A 6,076-nucleotide genomic window follows, 5' to 3' on the forward strand; every position below is an offset into this window, starting at 1 on the left:
GACTGGCAATTTCTCTGTGAGCCCTCAACGTTTTGGGGTTAATCAAATGGCCCTTGTCCAGAAATCTAAAGCAACTGCCAGGATGATTTACAGTTAATTTTGAATTGGATTAATAGTAGTGTGAGAGAAGAGCATTATTTTCATGGTATCTTTCTTAAAGGATAGTTGGTTCCCTTAATTCTTAACTGACCATAGCACAACCTCACTGTGCTTCAATGCAGTTCAAACTATCCATTAAGTTCTGGAAAAAAAGTGATGTTGAGCATGTGATTCCAGAGAATTCTTAAAAAAGGCTAGGCGATTTGGGTTTTCTGATTTTGAGTTCAGGAGGGGGTAGATATTGCTAGCGAGGCAGTTGAAGGTTAAAAACGTTAAAACTTAGATAGGGTGTGTAAATTCATTAGAAACACCCAACCTTAAAGTTATGTAGAACCTTGGGAAAACCCACAATAATCACTGATGGGGATGATAATCAGTTCCACCTAGGGCTAGACGATTTGGCGATTTTTTAAATATTGATCGATGTCAATAATTACCCTGATATATTTATTAATAATAATAATAATAATAATAATAACAACAACAACAACAACAACAATAATAATAATAATAATTATTATTATTATTATTATTATTATTATTATTATTAATTTACAGTTGAAATAGTATTCTCATGGCTTTATGTTAAACAGTGAATAAAAAATAAAATAAAAGAGATGTAAAAAAAAGAGATAGATACAAAGGTTAAATAAATAAATGAATAAATAAATAAATAAAGGTTTCAGAGGTTCCGAGGTTCCCGAATCTGTCCTCTGATTATATGAGGGGATGTTTGGAGTGGACCGGGGGACTCTCGTGTCAGACCAGACTTAAAATCGTGGATTGTTTCTTTAATTGCTCTCCTTTTGCGGGGATGGGGGCCGCGCAGGTTGGGTGGAGGGTGAGTTAGAGGTCAAGTTGGTGTTTGAGGGAGACCCACCACATCAGCTCAGGGGGCCCTCATGCCCGGGACAGTGGCGGAAGCCCCAGTGCTCCTGTACCCCAACACTGGTCAGACATCATGTTTGATAATAACATGTGCAATATAATATGTGCATAATGGACCCGTGGAACGATCCTTTATGGAATTCAGACATGGAAACCCCTGGATAAATGTCCTTTAGTTCAACTAAACATGTTTGTTTCGCTGCTGTACTGCAGGTTGTTGTGTCTTGTCTTTGTAGGTAAAGGAAAACTGACTCTGTATCGAAAATAAATCTTGTGAATTTGTCATTGTTATCATAAAAATGATCGAGATCCTTGTATCGCCCAGCACTTGTTCCACTTCAAACTGAGATTGTTTGGTGGGATTCCCATTGAAGCCGTCAGTGTTAATGTTTAATACATGCACTAATGGATTTTTTGTAGGTGGTCTCAGGGGCTTGTAAAACAATGTTTTTGGATATAATCAAAGTACAAGGTTCATGAAATATCGACACATTGTTGGCCTTCATGCTTGTTCCATGTCATTGTGCAGATTTATGTCATTGAAGAGCTAACTGTTTTAAGCCACATCACCTACTCCTTAACCAACCAAGTCCCTAAATTAGAATCACAGTGTCTACAAAGTTACTCAAGTAAGGTAAAGTTCAATTTCACTTAATGCTTTATGGAGTGTCAATGGTAAGGTGCAAACAAAGGTGCACACCCAGATTTACTGGGCGCCATCCATTTAACCTTTAATTGTGTTGTGCCGATTACGTGGACTGAATGCAGAGATTACAGATTGAAAATGTCTTTGTGTTTCTTTGTGTTTTGTGTTTCACTTCACGATCCATAAATTAGGTGTTTTTAATGTCTTTTACTTTGATCCTTTATTATATTGTATTAATCATTTAAAGTTCCAATACTGTATTTATTTTTGTTATTTTTGGATGATTTGCATGGTTTGAATTGGAGGTAGAGACGGATCCATACCACTTTTCCCAATTTTTCAGTATCGTCCAATACAGAGTGCCAATCTGCCAGAGTACCAACAGTATGGACTTCAACTATTCTAGTTTTCTAGAACTAGTTACTTTAGAGACTTGAGCACATTATGATTGACAAATATTTTTCTCCATTAGAGACATTGAGATGTTTCTATCGGTCAAAAGAGAGAAAATTATGTCGTTCCTTCTTTAACAACTAACATGTTTGTGTAATATACAAACATGTTAGATGTTGCTCTGGGTGTCAGATCTTTTACTCGCAATGTTGCTCTGATACTGATACTGCTATCACTCCATCCCCAATGGGAGATCATAGTTAATCAGATGATGTTAAATTTGGGTAGAGAAGCACTTGCTAAATTTAAACACACAGTAAAAATTTAGCATGCTCTAAATACCGCCCAATATGAGAGTAGCCCTTGAAGAGAGTTTCTCTTTTTTTTTATTACAAGTTAAGCTCAGCAGCCGCCTTTGGATTGTTCCATCGTTCATTTATTCAAGCATAATTCCCTTTAATGACGCCATTTGGCCACACGCACGCACCTTGATTCAACTCGGCTGCTAATCCTACTGTATCTGAAGCATCAAAATTCTGAGAAGCCGACTATCTGTTTGATCGCAGGTCATCGAGTTCTCTCTCTCGAATTCCTTGTAATCATGTGCTCTATGTTTGTTATTTTTTTATTTATTATTATAATTTTTTCCCTTTAGTTGCATTGTTTGTTTGTTTTCTGTTAATGTTTTGCTGTGGTTTAATTGTTTATACTAATGCATATAGTTGTAGGTATTCCTTGGAAAATATGTAAATGGAGGTATTTTGAAAATCAAAGCAATCTATCCCTCTCTCTCTCCCCCGGACCCTACCTCTCACGTAGCGCTGTGGAGGATGACTCGTGACATCTCCCTGTACGTCATATTTCAATCTCAACGTGTACTTTTCTTTGAGGACCACCCACGCTCCTTGACATTTTTGGCATGATCCCCCCACTCTCCCTGACTTTTCGACAGGCCCTGCATCTATGTGGAGGTGCGATCTCGGGGCAGTCATTTCCCATACATTGGATTTTGCTTGGTGGCGCACCTGAGTCTGCAGGTTTTTTTTCCCCCCAGGGCTGCGGACGCTGAACAGCCTCCCCCTGGTAAGGGGGGGGGGGGGGGTGCTTAGAGCAGATCAAGGGCAGCAAAAAAAGTTGATTTTAATCCCTGCAGGGGGGGATTAAGGACCCCATGAGTGATTAAATGAGACTTCTCTCTCCAAAAAGCACAAATTACTGTACCGCGCAGACTTGGGAACCATTTTTACAGTACCCCCTGTACCTATCAAAGTAGATTAGACATATCTCTCTCAGTGATCATGATAATGGCTGATTAATCACCCCGCGATCACAGGAGAGGTTTGCATATTTCTGCTGCTTAGTGTCCAGCCGATACAATGGAAAAAAATAGATTTTGCCTGACATTGAAAAGTTGCAAATTTGTCTTTTCTCAGGAACCGCCATGACACCAGCTTTCAGGCAAAGCAAAGCCAAACCATTAGTGAATCTATTAAATCTATAAAATCTATAAAATCCTGGTCCTTACTTCTTAAAATGTCCTCACTCAAACAGTTAAAAACTCACACTGTTCACACACTGGTCACAAGTATATCAATATAAACACAGACACGCACACATGCACGCGCTCGCACACACACACACACACACACACACACACACACACACACACACACACACACACACACACACACACACACACACACACACACACATACACATACACATACATACACACATACACACATACACACACACACACACACACACTGCCTGTCTCTGCATCATCAGCACTGCGCAGGCATTTGGAGGCAACATCAGTCGGCTTCTGTCACCAATTGAACAGTGTTGATCAGTGTTTAGCCTGACAGCTCGTCTGTCTGTCTGTCTAGTCGTCAGTAAGCAGCAAGTTTAGAGTATCCGTCTCTCTTTCAAAGCAGATGGGCGTGCATCCAGAAATTGGACACAGACCAATTTGTAGGGAACACTTTGTGTGTTTTGAATCCCTATTTCACTTTGAGGGGTGAATTCACAAAAGGATTGGGTGGCTTTTGCGGCTGCTAAACTGGTGCAAATAACAGAAAAAGCAAGCGCCTAATTCACAAATCCGCAAACATCTGCAAACGGTGAAATGTACCGCTAATGCTTGCAAATAAGGTCTCGCGTTTTCACAAATTCACAAACACTGGCGCTAATAGCCACTCGTAAGTAGTACCGTCTATAGACTCCTGGTGGTAACTGCGCAGACAAAAATAAAGGCAGCGGTGCCGATCGGCTCCCTGTGCGATCAAAGCATACAGTATATACTTGTCAAATTAAACATTGGGATTTGATAATAATGGAAATGGTCTGACGCGTAACGCGCAATGGGAATTTCGCGATCAGATGGTCTCTCCTACAGTTCTGCCCCTCCCAATCGGCCCAATCAGCACTGTAACATCATAGCATTGTGACAACATGTCGGTCTATGCCTGTCTATATATACCGGTCCTATTCACAGATGCGGTGCCAGATTGTCTAGAACCTTCCACCCAGCTTTCCAGTGTCTTAGTCTGTGTCCTTGCCTCCCTAGTTCTGAATGTGTTACTGCCTTCTGGATTCTGGATTCGCCTGCCCCTTTGGGATTGTTTGCTTTGGGGACTGATTACCTGGTTCGATCTCCTCGCCTGTCCTTTTCCCTGTCTTCTGCCTGATTCCCATTAAAGAACTCTTACGTTGACTTGATTGTGTCTGTTGTTGTGTTTTTGGGTTCAAGTCTGTCTCAGCCATTTCAGTACAATCTGGCCAGTATGAATCCAGCCAACCCGGACCCCTTTCAACCAGCAGCTGATGGCTCAAGTGGACGCCATTCAACGCAACAAACAGGCACTCTCATCCTTTGCGGGGGATGTGCAGGATATCTCCACTAGCTTTGAGCGAAGTCTGGAGTCAGTCCATGAAACTCTACAGAGACTTTCCGTCGCCATGCCTGCTGCTTCCTCTGCTGCTCCTGCTGCCATTCCAGTCAGCTCAGCAGCTCCTTCAGCTCCGAGCCATGATTTCCTCCCCCGGACATTAATCGCCGTCTCCGGGCCATGGCTCACTGTGGCTCTCCGAGCTGTAAACTGTAATATGCCCTCTCTGCCTCTACTCCATGCTGAGCTGTTTTGCTCGGGACCAGGACTCTGAGCTCGCCGACCAGCTAGGTCTCCACTGGGTCCCCCTGGAGAAACCCATCAGAGCCACCACCCTCGATGATCGACTTCTGTGAAGTGGTCCACCAGACGGCTCCGTTTCGTTTGGGCATCCAGGCAATGATATCAGGCATCCTCCAGAGACTCCTGGAAAACAAACTGTTCAATCAACGACTGGGGAGTGCAAATGGACTCTGTTAAGCTGCGGGCAGTCAGATTGGCCTGTCCCTTCCACCCGCAAGGACCTCCGACAATTCCTGGGGTTTGCCAACTTCTACCGTCACTTCAGTCAGAAGTACAGCTCAGTGGCTGGTCCCCTCACAGACCTCACGCCCCAGAAATCTTCATTTCATAGGACTCTGCTGGCGAAGAAGGGGTTTTGTGAGTTGAAGGCTGAATTCACCTGGGCCCCTTTTCTCCCCTTCCCAGATCGTACTCGGCAGTTTGTGGGTTGAGGTGGATGCCTTTAACTCAGGGGGCCATTCTGTCCCAAAGGTCAGTCGAGGATCAGAATATGTATCCCTGTGCCTTTTTTTCACGTAAGCTGTCGTGCGCTGACAAGACCTATGATGTCAGTAACCGTGAGCTGCTGTCCACCTTCCACTTGAGCGCCATTAAAGAACTGTTACATTTACCTGATTGTGTCCGTGATTGTGCTGTTGGGTTCAAGTCTGGCTCAGCAGTTACAGTACTGTACTCTGCATTCAATTGTTAACCTATCCCTTTCCACTCGGTACGTGTAAATGGAAGTCTCATCTATGAATTCTATTATAATTTTTCATATATTACGAAAAGTACAACCATATATTTTCCAACAAAATTGATGATTTGAAATTTTTTCAACAAAATGATATTATGGATTACCACTTTTTTTGTTTTT

This window comes from Zeus faber (genome assembly GCF_960531495.2).
Source record: "Zeus faber genome assembly, chromosome: 9".
Lineage (NCBI taxonomy): Eukaryota > Metazoa > Chordata > Actinopteri > Zeiformes > Zeidae > Zeus > Zeus faber.